Below are 21,884 nucleotides of genomic sequence, written 5' to 3'. Positions count from 1 at the left end.
ATTTTTCCCTTTAGTCTCTTTGCTCATATCATGACATGTGGTCAAATTCTTCCTAATCTTGCAACTTCTGTTACCTCCTGTCATGCAGCCTGTATGACCCTAGCTTTATAGGTGCACTTATGCGATTCGTCTTTCCTTTTTCCTTTCATATTTTAGTCAATCTCTAGGCCTTACTTTCTATATACAGTGCTTATTAGGATGCCTCCTCGGATCTCTATATGTATATTGAAGTCCTTTGCTCGATACTTTGTAAAACTTGTGAATATGGCCATATCTTATTTCGTAGATCTGGTTATCCATTCATATGACTTTATATCATTTCCATGGGTTATATTATACCATAATGTTTTTTTACTTCAATCTATCTTTACTGAGGTATGCTTACCAAGCTCCTAGTTACCTTTGTTACCTATCCTTTAGATATAAATCTCAGTCCTTCAATGCTCATTCATTATAGTTCGTCTTAAGAATCATGGCCTAATCTCATGTCATACTTTGTAACTTCTATCTGACCATTGTTGATTTGCCTCAATGTTTATCTATAATCCTCTACTTGAAGACTTGAAACTTTTTACGTAACCGCTAGGGCTTACGTTGCATTGATGAATATTTGAAGTGATTTCCAAAATCATATTTCATAGAGTGTCAATGTGATTCACCTTATGGGGGTATCCTAATTTCGTGCCGCCAGCGAAATCTTTTCCCCTTCTCTTCTTCTATTTCCTTTTTTTCAAATCATTATTCAAACGAAGGCCCTAACATCATCCTGTATCTAACGTAATTATACCCTCATTTATTACCAGGTCAGCATTTCATTCCTGCTAAATGCTATTAATCTTAGACTCTATTGAGTTCATTAAAGTTATAGTGAGCTTTATATAACATAGAGAAATTGCCTGCTCTTTTTGTTTTCATGGGCTTAATCCTAAAGAATTATACATTCTCATTACTTTTTCACTTGCCTTTCCTCATCCTTACTCATGTTTCAATAAAAATTTATCGCTCTACCATACTTTAGCTTGCGACCTATACATAACCATTTATAAACTTTCCTTCAACTTGCTTGTATCATAGGTTTCCTTATGTCACTCTAGAATATCAAGCGAGATATCACATCGCCTCTAACTCTTCTTTACTGTCTTAATTATTCTCCTTGATACCTAGAAACTATAGGCTATGAGATATGATACTGACGATGCTGCTATCATTCCTGGATATTAAATCACTGCGCTTCTAGCCTTCTATGCAAAGTATGGACTATTCACAACTTTCTGCATTTGAGTATCTCGTACGTTGTTCACCTTTACCTTATTACTTAAAATATCACATCGTATCTTCTATCTCTCCCGTGACCTCCCTTCCTCCTAGGTGTAATTCACGTCCATAACTTGAAGATCTATTATAATACTCGCACCTTTGGTACAAATACAATCAGGTGGGAGCTTCGTACTGACTTCTTATGAGGCTGGTACTTCTTCTAATTGGCTTCCTTGTAGAGCCATTATAGATTATGGTTATTGTGTTATTTCTCTTGAACATCTGATATAAGAGTGATTCTGTCATGTTCTCAAGCACAACTTCTATAATTTTTCCTGGTCCAATAATCAGACTCCTGATTTACTTGGGTGATGTAATTCTTTAGTTTCCTCTTCCTTCTGATCAGCCTTTACGTAGGCTTAAGCTATCTTCCGATCTGTAGTTCATGGTATTATTTATTTTGTTTAGCCTTTCATGGGCGTTGAACAATATGCATGATACAATCCTTTAACAATTTAATCCTTCATTTATGATCTGGGCACAATTCTTTTCTTTTAACGTACAAGAATTTTCTACGGTTGTATATGCTGCATATATAAAACTCCAAACCCTTAAGTGAGTTCTTAACGTAACCAACTCTGGATCATTGATCGAGTAATTCCTTTTTTTCCTCTTAGCTTTATTTAAATGTAAGCTATTACTTTTCCCGATCATTCTGCCCCATTGTTGCTTCCATACTTAGCTTATCTTAATGCCTATATATATTGAAATTCCATACAACTCATATGATCCTGAATATCACTTCTGATTTTACTCCCTGTTCATTAGGCATTGTAGGTGCCACTTTCTTAGGGAGTGCATACAATGTTATTTTGAGACTATTGTCACACGACTATTTCCTCTTTAGGTTGTTGTACTGAGGTTGAAGCCTTCTTCCTTATTTTCTCAGCAAGTCTTTCGTTGTAGTACTTAGGTAAGACCTTGTCACGACCCCAATTTGCCCTCTGTGAACTGTCGTGATGGCACCTAGTCTCTACGACTAGCTAAGCTAACAAATGCAGAACATAACAAATCTTGCGGAAGAAATAAATAAAAACCAAAATAACTGAATGGAAACAATAGTTATAATGTCGCTCGGCATATACAACACAACATCCTCAAAACCAAGTACACTTTCCCAAAAACCGAAAACTCATGGAAACACAAGCCTTTGGAATATCTAACAGACTAACTCCAGAATATCTAAAAAGAACAGAAAGTACAAAAGGGCTAAATACTAAAAGGCAGGAATAAAAAGGGACTCCTAGGTCTGCGGACGCGACAAATGTACCTCGAAGTCTCTAAGTAGTCGCCTCCCTCAAGGATGGTAGCGCTGAGTAGAAGTACCTGGATCTGCACATGAAAAACATGCGCAGAAGGGGCATGAGTACACCACAACAGTACTCAGTAAGTGCCAAGCCTAACCTCGGTCGGGTAGTGGCGAGGGAGGTTAGGGCCCTACTGAGGTTAAATACAATATAAGGGTCAACAATGTGGAATAAAACAGTATAAATAAGTGCAACAGTAAGAAATAACATAGAATTGACAGAACAACAACAACTAGAACAGAGACAAAACAAGCCACGGGAAGAAATACAGCTCAACACAGAGATAACAACAGGGGCACCTTCCAGGATACCGTCCTGTAGTCCCAATTACAACTATCCAGTGGATCTCCCGGGATACCATCCTGTAGTCCATTATATATATGTCCGAAGGATCTCCCGGAATCCCGTCCCGTAGTCCAACTATCAATGCGCGGTGATCTACCGGAATCCCAATCCGTAGTCCCAAATGTAAATACCCCGTACTAGGGGAATCTACCGGGTGCCTTCCCGTAGTTCCATATAACTGTGCAGGGGGATCTATCGGGAATATAACCCACGGTCCCAAAGTAAATGTGCAGGGGGATCTATCAGGAATCTAACCCGCAGTCTCAAAGTAAACAGACAAGGGGGAGATACCGGAATCCCACATCCGTAGTCCTAATGTAAATACATAGCAACAGCAAGAAGATATACAGAAATGGCAAAATTTCATATTAACGCAATAAGTGATTCTAGCCTAGCATGTTGTACATAATTCAAGTAAGGTAGGTTGAATCAAATAAAGTAATTAAGTCACTTAGACATACTTTCCTAAGCTAACAATCGGCTTAATAAGGCAAGTAATAGAAACAAGAAAGGAAACATGCTAGTATTTACTTAAAGAAAAACCGGATTTCCAACAATTAGCACAAGTACGCACTCATCACCTCACGTACAAGGCATTTCAATTACCAAACATACCAATCCTAAGGGGAAGGTCCCCCACATAAGGTTAGACAAACCACTTACCTCGAACCGGCTCAAAATCAACCCGACACCACATCTTTGCCACGAGTACTCGACTCCAAATGGCCCAAATCTATTCAATTCATTTGCATAATGTAAATGCCACTTCAAGTAACTAATTCTACAATTAAATTCTAAGCTAATACGCGAATTTATAAAAATAGACCAAAATGCCCCTCGGGCCCACGTCTTAGAATCGGATAAAATTTATATTTCCAGAAACCTCGCATTCTCACAAGTCTAACCATATCAAAATTATTCAAATCCCATAACATTTGAACCCTCAAATCCTCAAATCTATCTGAGAAGGTTTTGAAAATCTTCCAACTAAATTCACAGATTTATTGCCAAAACTAGTAAAAGATTTGAGTAATCTAACCAAAATTAAGTTAAGAACACTTACCCCATTGTTTCTCTCAAAAATTGCCCGAAAATCGCCTCTCCCCGAAATCAAAATTTGTAAAAATGGAAAATGGGACGAAGTCCCATTTTCAGAACTTAAAATATTTTATCCAGCAAGTTTTGCATCTGTGACCACATGAGCCGCACCTGCGGTCCCACAGGTGCGAGAAGAGATCTCGCTTCTGCGGTGGTTTTCGCATCTGCGGACAAGGAGTCCGCTTCTGCGGACGCGCTTCTACGATGAAACGTTTGCTTTTGCGGTCTATGCTGGCCCTCCCTTTTTCCGCTTCTGCGGTGTAATACCCGCTTCTGCAGCTCTGCACCTGCGGAACCAAAGCCGCAGGTGCGGTTAATACAGTATCAGCTGAAGCTGCAACCTTCCAACTCCCAAAATTCTTCCGTCAACCATCCCATGGCCTTCGGGACCTCAACCAAAGGAACCAACAAGTCACAAACAACTATCCAAACTTGTACCAATCCTTAGAACACCTAAAATAACATCAGAACCTCGAATTAACCATGAATTTCAAGACTAAGAACTCCAAAATTCTCAAAATATGCTTTCGATCATAAAGACTATCAAACCTCATCCGAAGGACCTAATATTTTGCACATACGTCACATTCAACACTGCGGAGCTACTCCAACTTTCGAAATTCCATTCCGACTCTCGGATCAAAATCTCACTATCGGACCGGAAACTTAAAAAATTCAACTTTCGGCATTCCAAGCCTAAATTAGCTACGGACCTCCAAAACACAATCTGATCATGCACCTAAGCCCGAAATCACCTAACAGAGCTAACGAAGCCATCAAATTTCCATTCCAAGGCCGTCTCACACTGTTCCAACTACGGTCAACTTTCCAACACTTAAGCTCTTATTTAGGGACTAAGTGTCCCAAAACTCTCCGAAACTCAAAACCGAACATCCCAGCAAATCAAAATAGCATAACTAAACTTGGGGAAAGCAGTTAATATGGGATCACGGCATAATATCTTAAGAAAACCGGACGGGTCGTCACGTCCTCCTACACTTAAACATTCGTTCGTCCTCGAACGAGCATAGAGACATACCTGAAGTAGTGAAAAGATGAGGGTAACGGCTGCACATATCTTGCTCAGTCTCCCAGGTCGCCTCCTCGACCGGCTGACCCCGCCATTGAACCTTTACCGATTCAATGTTCTTTGACCTCAGCTTTCTAACCTACCTGTCCAATATTGCCACTGGCTCCTCAACATAAGATAGATCCTTGTCCAACTGGACTGAACTGAAATCCAACACGTGCGAAGGATCATCGTGATACCTCCGGAGCATCGAAACATGGAATACCGGATAAACTCCTGCCAAGCTGGGAGGTAAGGCAAGCTCATAAACAACCTCCCCAACATGCCTCAATATCTCAAAAGGGCCAATAAACCACAGACTCAACTTCCCTTTCTTCCCAAATTTCATAACGCCCTTCATAGGAAAAACCCAAAGCAGAACCCGCTCTCCAACCATATAGGAAACATCACAAACCGTCCGATCAGCGTAACTCTTCTATCGGGACTGGGCTGTGCGAAGTCTATCCTGAATCACCTTAACCTTCTCCAAAGCATCCTGAACTAAGTTTGTAACCAATAATCTGGCCTCACCCGGCTCAAACCAACCTACTGGGGATCTATACGTCTACCATATAAAGTTTCACACGGTGCCATTCGAATGCTGGAGGGATAGTTGTTGTTGTAAGCAAACTCCGCCAATGGCAAGAACTGATCCTAAGACCCTCCAAACTCAATCACACACGCACGGAGCATATCCTCAAGAATCTAAATAGCGCGCTCGGACTGTCCGTCGGTCTAAGGGTGAAATGTTATACTCAACTCTACCCGAGTACCCAACTCATGCTGAACAACCCTCCAGAACCGCGATGTGAACTGAGTACCTCTATCTGAAATGATGAAATCGGGAATACCATGTAGACGAACAATCTCCCAGATATAAATCTCCGCCAACCGCTTCAAAGAATAAGTAGTACACAAAGGAATGAAATGAGCGGACTTGGTTAGCCAATCCACAATCACCCAAATAGTATCAAACTTTCTCAAAATCCGTGTGAGCCCAACTACAAAGTCAATGGTGATCCGCTCTCACTTCCACTCCGAAATCCCTATCTGCTAAAGCAACCCACCTGGTCTCTGGTGCTCATACTTCACCTGCAGACAGTTGAGGCACCGAGCTGTGAATCCCACTATATCTTTCTTCATTCGCCTCCACCAATAATGCTGCCTCAAATCTTGATACATCTTTGCGGCACCCGAATGAATGGAATACCGCGAGCTATGGGCCTCCTCCAGAATCAACTCTAAAAGCCCATCAACATTGGGTACACAAATCTGACCCTACATCCTCAATATCCTATTATCACCAATAGTCACATCCCTAGCATCACCGTGCTAAACCTTGTCCTTGAGGACAAGCAAATGAGGGTCATCCTACTGACGCTCCCTGATACGATCAAATAAGGAAGAAACCACACAAGCTAGAACCCGACTAGGCTTTGAAATATCCAATCTCACAAACTGGCTGGCTAAGGCCTGAACATCCATCGCCATAGGCCTCTCCGATGTTGGTAAATAAGTCAAACTCCCCAAACTCTCCACCCGACGACTCAAAGCACTGGCCACCATATTGGCTTTGCCCGGGTGATATAAAATAGTGATGTCATTGTCCTTCAGCAACTCTAACCACCTTCTCTAGCGCAAAATTTTGATCCTTTTGCTTGAACAAGTCCATGCCCAAGATAATATCAAAATCTACCATGCTATTATTGATTGTCATGCCAAAACCGTGACACTGGCTATGCCAGGTATACCGCATGTCGCGTGGAGGGTACTTTAGATTACACTCCTAGTAGAGTTATTTCTTTTCTTAAAGCTCAATGTATGGTTGAGAAGGGGTATGATGCGTGTTTAGCTTATGTGAGAGATTTCAGTATTGATACTCCATCAGTTGATTCAGTTCCAGTAGTACGAGATTTTCCCAATGTGTTTCCAGCTGACCTTCCTGGCATGCCGCCTGATAGAGATATTGATTTTGGCATTGATCTGTTGCCGGGCACTCAACCCATTTCTATTCCTCTATATCGTATGGCTCCTCCTGAGTTGAAGGAGTTGAAGGATCAGTTACAGGAATTGCTTGACAAGGGTTTTATTCGGCCAAGTGTATCACCTTCGGGTTCTCCTATCTTGTTTGTGAAGAAAAATGATGGATCTATGCGTATGTGTATTGAATATCACTAGTTAAACAAGGTTACAATGAAGAACCGTTATCCTTTGCCTCATATTGATGATCTGTTTGACCAGTTTCAGAGCGCACGGGTGTTTTCTAAGATTAATTTGCGCTCTGATACCAACTTGTCATGACCCCAGTTCGCCCTCCGTGAACTGTCGTGATAGGACCTAGTATCTATGACTAGGTAAGCCCAACAAATGCGGAACATAACAAATCTTGCGAAAGAAATAAACAAAAACCAAAATAACTGAATGGAAACAATAGTTATAATGTCGCTCGACATATACAACACAATATTCCCAAAACCAAGTACACTATCCCAAAACCTGGAAACTCATGGAAATGCAAGCCTTTGGAATATCTAACAGTCTAACTCCAGAATATCTAAAAAGAATAGAAAATACAGAAGGGCTAAATACTAAAAGGCAGGAATAAAAAGGGACTCCTCGGTCTGCGGACGCGACAGATTTACCCCGAAGTCTCTATGTAGTTGCCTCCCTCAAGGATGGTAGGACCGAGTAGAAATACGTGGATCTACACATGAAAAACATGCATAGAAGGGGCATGACTACACCACAACGGTACTCAGTACGTGTCAAGCCTAACCTCGGTCATATAGTGACGAGGAAGGTCAGGGCCCTACTGAGGTTAAATACAATATAAGGGTTAACAATGTGGAATAAAACAATATAAATAAGTGCAACAGTAAGAAATAACATAGAATTCATAGAACAACAACAACTAGAAGAGAGACAAAACAAGCCACAGAAAGAAATACAACTCAACACAGAGATAACAACTGAGGCACCTTCCAGGATACCGTCTTGTAGTCCCAATTACAACTGTGCAGTGGATCTCCCGGGATACCGTCCCGTAGTCCATCATATATATGTCCGAAAGATCTCCCGGGATCCCGTCCCGTAGTCCAACTATCAATGCGCGGGGATCTATCAGAATCCCGATCCGTAGTCCCAAATGTAAATACCAGTACTGGGGAATCTACCGGATGCATTCTCGTAGTTCCATCTAACTGTGCAGGGGGTCTATCGGGAATCTAACCTGTAGTCCCAAAGTAAACAGACAAGGGGGAGCTACCGGAATCCCACATCCGTAGTCCCAATGTTAATACACAGCAGCAGCAAGAAGATATACAAAAATGGCAAAATTTCATATTAAGGCAATAAGTGATTCTAGCCTAGCATGCTGCACAAAATTCAAGTAAGGCAGGTTGAATCAAATAAAGCAATTAAGTCACATAGACATGCTTTCCTAAGCTAACAACAGGCTAATAGTGCAAGTAACAGAAACAGGAACGGAAACATGCTAGAAGTTACTTAAAGAAAAACCGAATTTCCAACAATTAGCACAAGTACACACTCGTCACCTTATGTATAAGGCATTTCAATTACCAAACATACCAATCCTAAGGGGAAGATCCCCCACACAATGTTAGACAAGCCATTTACCTCGAACCGGCTCAAAATCAACTCGACACCACATCTTTTCCACGAGTACTCGACTCCAAATGGCCCAAATCTATTCAATTCATTTGCATAATGTAAATAACACTTCAAGTAACTGATTCTACAATTAAATTCTAAGCTAATACGCGAAATTATGAAAAATGACAAAAATGCCCCCTGGGCCCACATCTTGGAATCGGGTAAAATTTATATTTTAAGAAACCTCGCACTCTTACTAGTCTAACCATACAAAAATTATCCAAATCCCATAATATTTCGACCCTCAAATCCTCAAATCTATCCGAGAGGGTTTTGAAACTCTTCCAACTAAATTCACAGATTTAATGCCAAAACTAGTAAAAGATTCGAGTAATCTAACCAAAATTGAGTTAAGAACAATTACCCCGTTATTTTTCTCAAAAATCTCCCGAAAATTGCCTCTCCCCAAGATCCAAATTTGTACAAATGGAATATGGGACGAAGTCCCATTTTCAGAACTTAAAACATTCTATCCAGCAAGTTTTGCATCTGCGACCAGATGAGCCGCACCTGCGGTCCCGCAGGTGCGAGAAGAGATCTCGCTTCTGCGGCGGTTTTCGCTTCCTTGAACGCGCTTCTGCGATGGAGCGTCCGCTTTTGCGGTCTCTGCTGGCCCTCCCCTTTTCCACTTCTGTGATGTAATACCCGCTTCTGCGGCTCCGTACCTGTGGACCCAAAACTGCAGGTGCGGTTATGACAGATATCACTTTTTCCTCAACCAAAGGCACCAAAATGTCACAAACAACTATCCAAACTTGTACCAATCCTTTGAACACCTAAAACAACATCGGAACCTCGAATTAACCATGGATTTCAAGCCTAAGAACTCCAAAATTCTCAAAATATGCTTTCGATCAAAAAGTCTATCAAACCTCGTCCTAATGACCTGAAATTTTTCACATACATCACATTCAACACTATGGAGCTACTCCAACTTCCAAAATTCCATTCCGACCCTCGGATCAAAATCTCACTATCGGACCGGAAACTTCAAAAATTCAACTTAGGGCATTCCAAGTCTAAATTAGCTACGGACCTCCAAAACACAATCTGATCATGCCCCTAAGCCCGAAATCACCTAACAGAGCTAATGGAACCATCGGATTTCTATTCCGAGGTCCTCTTCACACTGTTCCAACTACGGTCGACTTTCCAATACTTAAGCTCTCATTTAATGACTAAGTGTCCCAAAACTCTCCAAAACTCAAAACCGAATATCCCAAAAAATCAAAATAGCATAACTAAACTTGGGAAAAGTAGTTAATAGGGGATCGGGGTGTAATTTCTTAATTGGTCGTCACAGACCCTCTAACTCTTGTAAAAATGCGATCTTATTATATCGTATTCCCGATAGAATTTTTGATGTTCGTGCTCGCTTGTAATTGTCCTTAGTTACTTACCTCCATACTCATATGCTCGTATAGATGCTTCTGAACTGAAGTTTTGACTGTCTTCCCAGTGGAACTATCTTTTATTTCCGTAATACTCATACAGTACCTTTAACTATCCCAACTCCTATATGAATATTTCTCAAATATTACAATGTCATAATTGCGGGGCTAAACTCACTATATTGGGTTTTACTATCTTTTTCTTGCACGAACTATTGTCTTGTCTGTATCCTCTCGACTAGCCATAACTAGGCTCTCCCTATATCAAATAATAACTACTCGTTGTCCCATCCTCATGTCAATATTCCGCGAAATATTTCTTGGGTTATTTCCTTGGTCTTAACTTACATCTCGCACTGGCTCCTTAATTATTAATAACATCTCGGGCAGGAACCCTTACTTCTTCTCCTTGACGTCGCGTTTGCATAACTTTCTGGAATCGTAGCATATCTGTAGCATTTGGATAAGTGCAATCTGATTCCTTTCTTATTTTTATCGAATTCTTCCTTTTATACTTCCATATTCCCCCCCCCTCCGTTTTAAGGAAGTACTAAGAGTTGGAGCTATGACGACCTGCCTATAGATGTTTCACGTTTTCCTCTTTGGCATCCCTTAACATCATCGATGATTCTTACTCGCCTTGCGGCAATCCTTCTGTTCCAAGGAAAACAAATTCCCTTACTTGCGAGGGTGACACTTAATGTAACTGGTACATACAGTCCCTTAAGCTTAACTTTTCTAACATTGCTTATTTTAGGGAAGTGCCTTCCTAAATGACCATTCTCTGAATTTCTCATGAATATTCTTCTGTTGTCTGTCCTATTATTACCGGAACGTGATCTGAAATTCTCATGATGCTGACTATTATCAAATCACTTAGTCCCAAATTTAGATTTAGTTTATCTTGTTCACCCATCCATACTGGTTCTATTACTATGGGGTTTAACATTTCCTCTTGGTAATCATGCTAGAGTTGCGAATTTATTTCTTGAAATGAGGACATGATTGTACGGCATATACTCTTTTGTTGTCCTAAGGCCTGTCACTTCTCGTTTCTTCCTTCACTTGACTATAGATTTTGTAATATTGTCATCTTTTGATATATTGTTGTCATCCATGTATCACATCTTACTCATAATGCTTTATTTACTCTTTTCTTATTTTCCTCTAACATTTATGCCTATCACTTTATTCTGAAAGTTGGAACAAGATATTCTTTTGATCTTAGCATCCCTTTGCTCTATCCAATGGCTCTTCAAGTTGCTTAACGTTCTCGCTTTACTAGGGACACGAGCCATACTAAGGTAATATTTATCCCTTCAAGGCTTAGAGTGCATGTCCTTGTAGTACTCATATCTGGCTACACTATTTCAGAGTGCACCATCTAGTGTCTCATAAAGATATCTACTAGCACATTTGTACTACCCTTCGAAAATGTCAACAACACAAAAAATCCACTCACCATTTTGGTTTACTCTAACCCCTACTAGGTCCTGATGTTCCGTCTTTTTTTTAATTACACCTGTTATCCCCCATAGGGCATAACTGAGATGAGTACGACCAATTATACATACCTCTATTACGGTTGAATATAACTCAAAAACTTATGTTCCTCTTCATCAATTATAAACACTGTTTTAACCTTCATTAACCGGGCAGCTCGTACCCTTCTTCATCTTGCTTATTTTGCTTGTTGAAACTTGTATTTATCTTCTTAATCCCTCATTGTCTTTTACCATAAAGGTGGATAGGCATTCTTGCCTTAAGGCTCCTTATCAAGAGGCTTACACCTTTCAGTACAAGCATGATCTGCCGAAGACCTCACATTTACTCATCATAAGCAAGATGCAAAATCGAGTTCCTCTAACTCAACACTTCCACAGCTATATCCCTTATTGACCGTCTTTCTGAATGTAGGCATCGTCTTAATACGAATAAAATAGAATTTCGAAATTTGAATCCTTATAAGTGGGCTCTACCACACGATCTAGAATAAAAAGAAAGAGTGATAATCCTAAATGCCCTGTAGCCTCCTGCTTATAAGTGTGGTACACGACACACCCATAAACAAGACTCTACTATACACGGCTTGTAGACTCACTAGGATAGACCTACTCTAATACCACTTTTGTCACAACCCAAACCGATGGGCCACGGCGGGCACCCGGTACGTTACTTAATCGAGTGCCAACGTAACGTATCTTTATTATTACATCACCATATACATATGGCATACGGGCCTAATAGGACCACATGATCCTTTATAAACTGAAAACATAGGCCAACAAGGTCGTAAAATCTTTCACGTGCATGGCATATATCTACAAGCCTCTAAGAATACATAAATATCATAAAGGTCGAGATAGAGTCCCGACATACCAAACAATACACGTCTAAATCATACTAACCAAACGAGCAGCTCCGAAGAAAATGGAGCGCACCAATATCTTCTGCTGAGTTGATAGCCTACTTGGAGGGATCTCGACTTGTCTATCGGGACCTGCGGGCATGAAACGCAGCGTCCCCAGGCAAAAGGGACGTCAGTACGAATAATGTACCGAGTATGTAAGTCACATACATAAATACATAAGAGACATGGAAGACATATAGAGTACATTACTCAACCTGTAAGTCTAAATAACTTTGTATATCATAAATTACTTTAGGGTCATGCATATGCGTGTGAATGTCATGTCGTGCATAGATATATGTTTCATAACATCATCAGCCTCTGAGGGCATCCCATCATATCATATCGGCCACTGTGGGAAAAATTATCATCGTATACCAGCTGATCAGGTGGTGGTGCATCTATAATGCCATAACCTTTCCCATATCCCATATACATATATATATACATATATATATATACATATATATATATACATATATATATATATACATATATATATATATACATATATATATATATATACACGTATATAACGCCGTTTGAATCATAGTTTAGCCACTGTAGGCAACATTATCATCATATACTAGCTGATCAGGTGGTGGTGCATATATAATGTTGTAACCTTTTTCCATATCTCGTATATATATATACACGTATATAACGCCATCTGGTTTTGGGTCAATGCACATGTATGAAATGCATGAAAAGTACGTTAATAAAATCTTTCAGAATTTCATAAGACTATTTTGTCTTTGAGCAATATCATAAAGTAAACTCTTTTCAACTTTCGTATTTTTTTCTGAGCCACATGAATAGATGATAAAATATTATGACACATGAAAATTTAAGAACATAGATATCTCTAATACTTCTATGAATAGAGTCATTTATAGAATTTGTGCATTTGCACGTTTAATTCGTATCGTATGGATCATGCCAAAAGAAAAAAGGGATAGCCTTTGCATACCTGTCCCTGAAATTAGCTGAACGATTCTGTTTCTATGAAATTCTTGAACGGAATTTATACTTTGGATTTGAAATTTGGAACAAAATTCTTATCTTTGTTCCAACGTTGAAGCTTCTGTTTCTAGCTTTCAAATTTAACTTTATCTTTAAGACTTAGTTGAAGTGTTGGGATGAATAACTTTTAAATTTCCAATGTCTTTGGTCTTGAAATCAAAGACAAAAGGAATGAAATCTACAATTCAATCTTGATCCACGTTTTTGGTTTGAAACCTTAGGAGGAAAATGTTTCTGATTCTTTGTTTTAGATTTGAAAGAACTCCTTTAATTCATTTTTAATCTTGGCAGATAAGAATTCTTGATTAGTCATCCTTTTCCTAGATGACATCTTGCATAAGTGACTTATTAGTCACATTTTTGACTTGGTGACGCAGCCGTAGATCGAGCCCTGGAAGTCTCTCCTCGCGGCTCCCTGCGTTGATATTCGAGGAAGTTGCTCTCGACACGAGGGATATACAAGAAAGACCTGCTCTAGATCCCCAAGTCTCCATGGTCATTATTTTTAACATCTATTTCTATTCTTATAATGTAAAGCTATCAGTCACCTCGTACTACCCCCCATTGCGCATCCTGTGTAACATCAAGGAAAGGGAAGGCTCATCTAGGTAATGTCCTGTTACCCGGTAATTAATCAATTACTCGCAAAATTGAGAATTATTCCCACTAACTTGAAATATTACGCACCTTTCACATGCCTTATACGCCTTACTATTATGGTGGTGTGGTACCTTGTATGGTACTAGTCCATAAATATTGAGTATTTAAACTTGAGCCGTATTTTATCCCAAAATACCAAATTTCAACGAAATGCATTTTCTTCGACTTGCTTCCCCTCTCACTTTAATGAATTTCTTCATCACTTACAATCCTCATAATATCTAAAAAATATTTTCCCTAGACTAATGTCAATTACCTTACGACAAATTCAACGTAAAATACTGTAGGGTGCAACATTGTCGTAACTTATTACTGCGAAGTGTAACATCACCGTAATGTAATACTGTAAGGCATAACATCATCGTAATACTTTACTACAGGAGATAATATTAACATAATATTGCGTGGCATAACATGGAGACCTTATGTCTAAAATAAAATCAACTAAGGAGTGGAGACCATATGTTGGAAAAGCGACTAGAGAGTGGAGACCTTTGCGTAAAATAACTTCAACTAGGTAGTGGAGACCCTATGTTAGAAAAACGACTAGGGAGTGGAGAACCTATGTCTAAAATAAAATCAAATAGGGAGTGGAGACGCTATGTTGGAAAGAGGACTAGGGAGTGGATACACTATGCCTAAAATATCTTCAACTACGGAGTGGAGACCCTATGTTAGAAAACCGACTAGGGAGTGGAGACCTTATGTCTAAAATAAAATTAACTAGAGAGTGGAGACCCTATGTTGGAAAGGCGACTAGGGAGGGGAGACCCTATGTCAGAAATAAAATCAACTAGGGAGTGGAGACCCTATGTTGGAAAAGTAGACTAGGGAATGAAGACCCTATGCCTAAAATAAAATCAACTAGGGAGTGGAGACCCTATGTTGGAAAAGTAGAATATGGAGTAGAGACCATATGTCTAAAATAAAATCAACTAAGGAGTAGAGACCCTATGATGGAAAGGCGACTCGGGAGTAGAGACCCTATGCCTAAAATAAATACAACTAGGGAGTGGAGACCCTATGTTGGAAAAGCGACTAGGGAGTGGAGACTCTATGTTTAAATAAAATCAACTAGGGAGTGGAGACCCTATGTTGGAACGGCGACTAGGGAGTGTAGACACTATGTCTAAAATATAATGAACTAGGGAGTGGAGACTCTATCTTTGACACCCTATGTCTAAACTAAAATCAACTAGGGAGTGGAAACCCTATGATGGAAAGGCGACTAGGGAGTGGAGACCCTATGCCTAAAATAAATTCAACTAGGGAGTGGAGACCCTATGTTGGAAAAGCGACTAGGGAGTGGAAACTCTATGTTTAAAATAAAATCAACTAGGGAGTGGAGACCCTATGTTGGAAAGGCGACTAGGGAGTGGAGGCCCTATGTCTAAAATATACTCAACTAGGGAGTGAAGACCCTATATCTAAAATAAAATCAACTAGGGAGTGGAGATCCTATGTTGGAAAGGCGACTAGGGAGTAGAGACCCTATGTCTAAAATAATCTCAACGAGGGAGTGGAGACCCTATCTTGGAAAGGCGACTATGGAGAAAAGACCCTGCGTCTAAAATAAACACAACTAGGGAATGGAGACCCTATGCTAGAAAAGTTACTAGGGAGTGGAGACCCTAAGTTTAACATAATGTTAACTAGGGAGTGGGGATCCTATGCCTAAAATAAAATCAACTAGGGAGTGGAGACCCTACGTTGGAAAAGAAGACTAGGGAGTGGAGATCCTATGTCTAAAATAAAATCAATTAGGGAATGAAAACACTTTGTTGGAAAGGCGACTAGGGAGTGGAGATCCTATGTCTAAAATAAAATCTACTAGGGAGTGGTGACCCTATGTCTAAAACAAAATCAACTAGGGATTAGAGACCCTATGTTGGAAAGGCGACTAAGGAGTTGAGATCCTATACCTAAAATAACTTCAACTAGGGAGTGGAGACCCTATGTTGGAAAAGCGACTAGGGAGTGGAGACCCTATGTCTAAAATAAAATCAATTAGGGAGTAGAGACCCTATGTTGGAAAGGCGACTAGGGAGTGGAGACCCTATGTCTAAAATAAAATCAACTAGGGAGTGGAGACCCTATGTTGGAAAGATGACTAGGGAGTGGAGACCCTATACCTGAAATAACTTCAATTAGGGAGTGAAGACCCTATGTTGGAAAAGAGACTATGGAGTGAAGACCCAATGTCTAAAATAAAATCAACTAGGTAGTAGAGACCCTATACCTGAAATAACTTCAATTAGGTAGTAAAGATCCTATGTTGGAAAAGCGACTATGGAGTGGAGACCCAATGTTTAAAATAAAATCAACTAGGGAGTGGAGACCCTATATTGGAAAGGCGACAAAGGAGTGGAGACCCTATGTCTAAAATAAAATCAATTAGGGAGTGTAAACACTTTGTTGGAAAAGCGACTAGGGAGTGGAGATCCTATGTCAAATAAAATAATCTAGGGAGTGGAGACCCTACGTTGGAGAAGAAGACTAGGTAGTGGAGACCCTATACTTAAAATAACTTCAACTAGGGAGTGGAGACCCTATGTCTAAAATAAAATCAACTAGGGAGTAGAGACCATATATTGTAAAAGCGACTAGAGAGTGGAGACCCTATGTCTAAAATAAAATCAACTAGGGAGTGGAGACCCTATGTTGGAAAAGCAGACTAGGGGTAGAGACTCTATGCCCAAAAAATATCACTAGGGAGTGGAGACCCTATGTTGGAAAATCGACTAGGGAGTGTACACCCTATGTCTAAAATAAAATCAACTAGGGAGTGGAGACCCTATGTTGGAAAAGCGACTAGGGAGTGGAGACCCTATGTCTAAAATAAAATCAATTAGGGAGTAGAGACCCTATGTTGGAAAGGCGACTAGGGAGTGGAGACCCTATGTCTAAAATAAAATCAACTAGGGAGTGGAGACCCTATGTTGGAAAGATGACTAGGGAGTGGAGACCCTATACCTGAAATAACTTCAATTAGAGAGTGAAGACCCTATGTTGGAAAAGAGACTATGGAGTGAAGACCCAATGTCTAAAATAAAATCAACTAGGTAGTAGAGACCCTATACCTGAAATAACTTCAATTAGGTAGTAAAGATCCTATGTTGGAAAAGCGACTATGGAGTGGAGACCCAATGTTTAAAATAAAATCAACTAGGGAGTGGAGACCCTATATTGGAAAGGCGACAAAGGAGTGGAGACCCTATGTCTAAAATAAAATCAATTAGGGAGTGTAAACACTTTGTTGGAAAAGCGACTAGGGAGTGGAGATCCTATGTCAAATAAAATAATCTAGGGAGTGGAGACCCTACGTTGGAGAAGAAGACTAGGTAGTGGAGACCCTATACCTAAAATAACTTCAACTAGGGAGTGGAGACCCTATGTCTAAAATAAAATCAACTAGGGAGTAGAGACCATATATTGTAAAAGCGACTAGAGAGTGGAGACCCTATGTCTATAATAAAATCAACTAGGGAGTGGAGACCCTATATTGGAAAAGCAGACTAGGGGTAGAGACTCTATGCCCAAAAAATATCACTAGGGAGTGGAGACCCTATGTTGGAAAATCGACTAGGGAGTGTACACCCTATGTCTAAAATAAAATCAACTAGGGAGTGGAGACCCTATGTTGGAAAAGCGACTAGGGAGTGGAGACCCTATGTCTAAAATAAAATCAATTAGGGAGTAGAGACCCTATGTTGGAAAGGCGACTAGGGAGTGGAGACCCTATGTCTAAAATAAAATCAACTAGGGAGTGGAGACCCTATGTTGGAAAGATGACTAGGGAGTGGAGACCCTATACCTGAAATAACTTCAATTAGGGAGTGAAGACCCTATGTTGGAAAATAGACTATGGAGTGAAGACCCAATGTCTAAAATAAAATCAACTAGGTAGTAGAGACCCTATACCTGAAATAACTTCAATTAGGTAGTAAAGATCCTATGTTGGAAAAGCGACTATGGAGTGGAGACCCAATGTTTAAAATAAAATCAACTAGGGAGTGGAGACCCTATATTGGAAAGGCGACAAAGGAGTGAGACCCTATGTCTAAAATAAAATCAATTAGGGAGTGTAAACACTTTGTTGGAAAAGCGACTAGGGAGTGGAGATCCTATGTCAAATAAAATAATCTAGGGAGTGGAGACCCTACGTTGGAGAAGAAGACTAGGTAGTGGAGACCCTATACCTAAAATAACTTCAACTAGGGAGTGGAGACCCTATGTCTAAAATAAAATCAACTAGGGAGTAGAGACCATATATTGTAAAAGAGACTAGAGAGTGGATACCCTATGTCTAAAATAAAATTAACTAGGGAGTGGAGACCCTATGTTGGAAAAGCAGACTAGGGGTAGAGACTCTATGCCCAAAAAATATCACTAGGGAGTGGAGACCCTATGTTGGAAAATCGACTAGGGAGTGTACACCCTATGTCTAAAATAAAATCAACCAGGGAGTGGAGACCCTATGTTTGAAACGCAGACTAGGGAGTGGAGACCCTATGTTGGAAAAGCTACTAGGGAGTGGAGACTCTATGTCTAAATAATATCAACTAGGGAGTGGAGACCCTATGTTGGAAAAACGACTAGGGAGTGGAGACCCTATGTCTAAAAGAAAATCAACTAGGGAGTGGAGACCCTATGTTGTAAAAGCGACTAGGGAGTGGAGACCCTATGTTGGAAAAGCAGACTAGGGGTAGAGACCCTATGCCCAAAATAATATCAACTAGGGAGTGGAGACCTTATATTGGAAAAGCGACTAGGGAGTGTAGACCCTATGTCTAAAATAAAATCAACCAGGGAGTGGAGACCCTATGTTTGAAAAGCAGACTAGAGAGTGGAGGCCCTATGTTAGAAAAGAGACTAGGGAGTGGAGACTCTATGTCTAAAATAATATCAACTAGGGAGTGGAGACCCTATGTTGGAAAAGCGACTAGGGAGTGGAGGCCCTATGTCTAAAATAAAATCAACTAGGGAGTGGAGACCCTATGTTGGAAAAGCAGACTAGGGGGTGGAGACCCTATGCCCAAAAAAATATCAACTAGGGAGTGGATACCATATGTTGGAAAAGCAGACTAGGGAGTGGGGACCCTATATCTAAAAGAACTTCAACTAGGGAGTGGAGACCCTATGTTGGAAAAGCAGACTAGAGAGTGGAGACCCTATGTCTAAAATAACTTCAACTAGGAAGTGGAGACCCTATGTTAGAAAAGTGACTAGGGATTGGAGACCCTATGTCTAAAAGAACTTTTACTAGGGAGTGGAGACACTATGTCTAAAATAAACTCAACCAGGGAGTGGAGACCCTATGTTGGAAAAACAATTAGGGAGTGGAAACCCTATGTCTAAAATAAAATAAATTACGGAGTGGAGACCCTATGATGGAAAGGCGACTAGGGAGTAGAGACCCTATGTCTAAAATAAACTCAACGAGGGAGTGGAGGCCCTATCTTGGAAAGGCGACTAGGAAGTAGAGACCATGCGTCTAAAATAAACTTAACTAGGGAATGAAGACCCTATGCTAGAAAAGTGACTAGGGAATGGAAACCCTAAGTTTAACATAATGTCAACTAGGGAGTGGAAACGCTTTGTTGGAAAAGCGACTAGGGAGTGGAGATCCTATGTGTAAAATAAAATTAACTAGGGAGCGGAGACCCTACATTGGAAAAGAAGACTAGGAAATGGAGACCCTATGTCTAAAATAAAATCAACTTGGGATTAGAAACCCTATGTTGGAAAGTCGACTAAGGAGTGGAGACCTTATACGTAAAATAACTTCAACTAGGGAGTGGATACCCTATGTCTGAAAAGCGACTAGGGAGTGGTGACCCTATGTCTAAAAGAAAATCAATTAGGGAGTGGAGACCCTATGTTGGAAAGGCGACTAGGGAGTGGAGACCCCACACCTGAAATAACATTAATTAGGGAGTGGAGACCCTATGTTGGAAAAGCGACTATGGAGTGGACACCATATGTCTAAAATAAAATCAACTAGGGAGTGGAGACCCTATATTGGAAAAGCAGACTACAGAGTGGAGACCCTATGGCTAAAATAAAATCAACTAGGGAGTGGAAACACTTTATTGGAAAATCGACTAGGGAGTGGAAATCCTATGTCAAATAAAATAATCTAGGTAGTTGAGACCCTATGTTGGAAAAGAAGACTAGGGATTGGAGACCCTATATCTAAAATAAAAAAAAACTAGGGAGTAGAGACCTTATGTTGGAAAGGACAAGGGACTGGAGACCCTAGACCTAAAATAACTTCACCTTGGAAGTGGAGACCATATGATGGAAAAGAGACTAGGGAGTGGAGACCATATGTCTAAAATAAAATTAACTAGGGAGTGGAGACACTATGTTGGAAAAGTAGACTAGGGGTAGAGACCCTATGCCAAAAAAATATCAACTAGGTAGTGGAGACCCTATGTTGGAATAGCTACTAGGGAGTGTAGACCCTATGTCTAAAATAAAATCAACTAGGGAGTGGAGACCCTATGTTGGAAAAGCAGACTAGGGAGTGGAGACCCTATGTTGGAAAAGCAGACTAGGGAGTGGAGACCCTATGTTGGAAAAGTGACTTGGGAGTGGAGACCCTATGTCTAAAATAAAATCAACTAGGTAGTAAAGACCCTATGTTGGAAAAGTGACTAGGGAGTGCAGACCCTATGTCTAAAATAAAATTAACTAGGGACTGGAGACCCTATGTTGAAAAGCAGACTAAAGGGTGGAGACCCTATGCCCAAAAAAATATCAACTAGGGAATGGTAACCCTATGTTGGAAAAGCATCTAGGGAGTGTAGACCCTATGTCTAAAATAAACTCAACGAGGAAGTGGAGGCCCTATCTTGGAAAGGCGACTAGGGAATAGAGACCTTGCGTCTAAAATATACTCAACTAGGGAATGAAGACCCTATGCTAGAAAAGTAACTAGGGAGTGGAGACCCTAAGTTTAACATAATGTCAACTAGGGAGTTGAAACACTTTGTTGGAAAAGCGACTAGGGAGTGGAGATCCTATGTCAAATAAAATAATCTAGGTAGTTGAGACCCTATGTTGGAAAAGAAGACTAGGGATTGGAGACCCTATATCTAAAATAAAAACAACTAGGGAGTAGAGACCCTATGTTGGAAAGGACAAGGGACTGGAGACCCTAGACTAAAATAACTTCACCTTAGAAGTGGAGACCCTATGATGGAAAAGAGACTAGGGAGTGGAGACCATATGTCTAAAATAAAATTAACTAGGGAGTGGAGACACTATGTTGGAAAAGTAGACTAGGGGTAGAGACCCTATGCCAAAAAAATATCAACTAGGTAGTGGAGACCCTATGTTGGAATAGCGACTAGGGAGTGTATACCCTATGTCTAAAATAAAACCAACTAGGGAGTGGAGACCCTATGTTGGAAAAGCAGACTAGGGAGTGGAGACCCTATGTTGGAAATGTGACTAGGGAGTGGAGACCCTATGTTTAAAATAAAATCAACTAGGTTGTAGAGACCCTATGTTGGAAAAGTGACTAGGGAGTGGAAACCCTATGTCTAAAATAAAATTAACTAGGGACTGGAGACCCTATGTTGAAA

The sequence above is a fragment of the Nicotiana sylvestris genome, chromosome 8 (genome assembly GCF_000393655.2).
Source record: "Nicotiana sylvestris chromosome 8, ASM39365v2, whole genome shotgun sequence".
NCBI classification, from domain to species: Eukaryota; Viridiplantae; Streptophyta; class Magnoliopsida; order Solanales; family Solanaceae; genus Nicotiana; species Nicotiana sylvestris.
Note: the sequence above shows the minus strand (reverse complement) of the source record.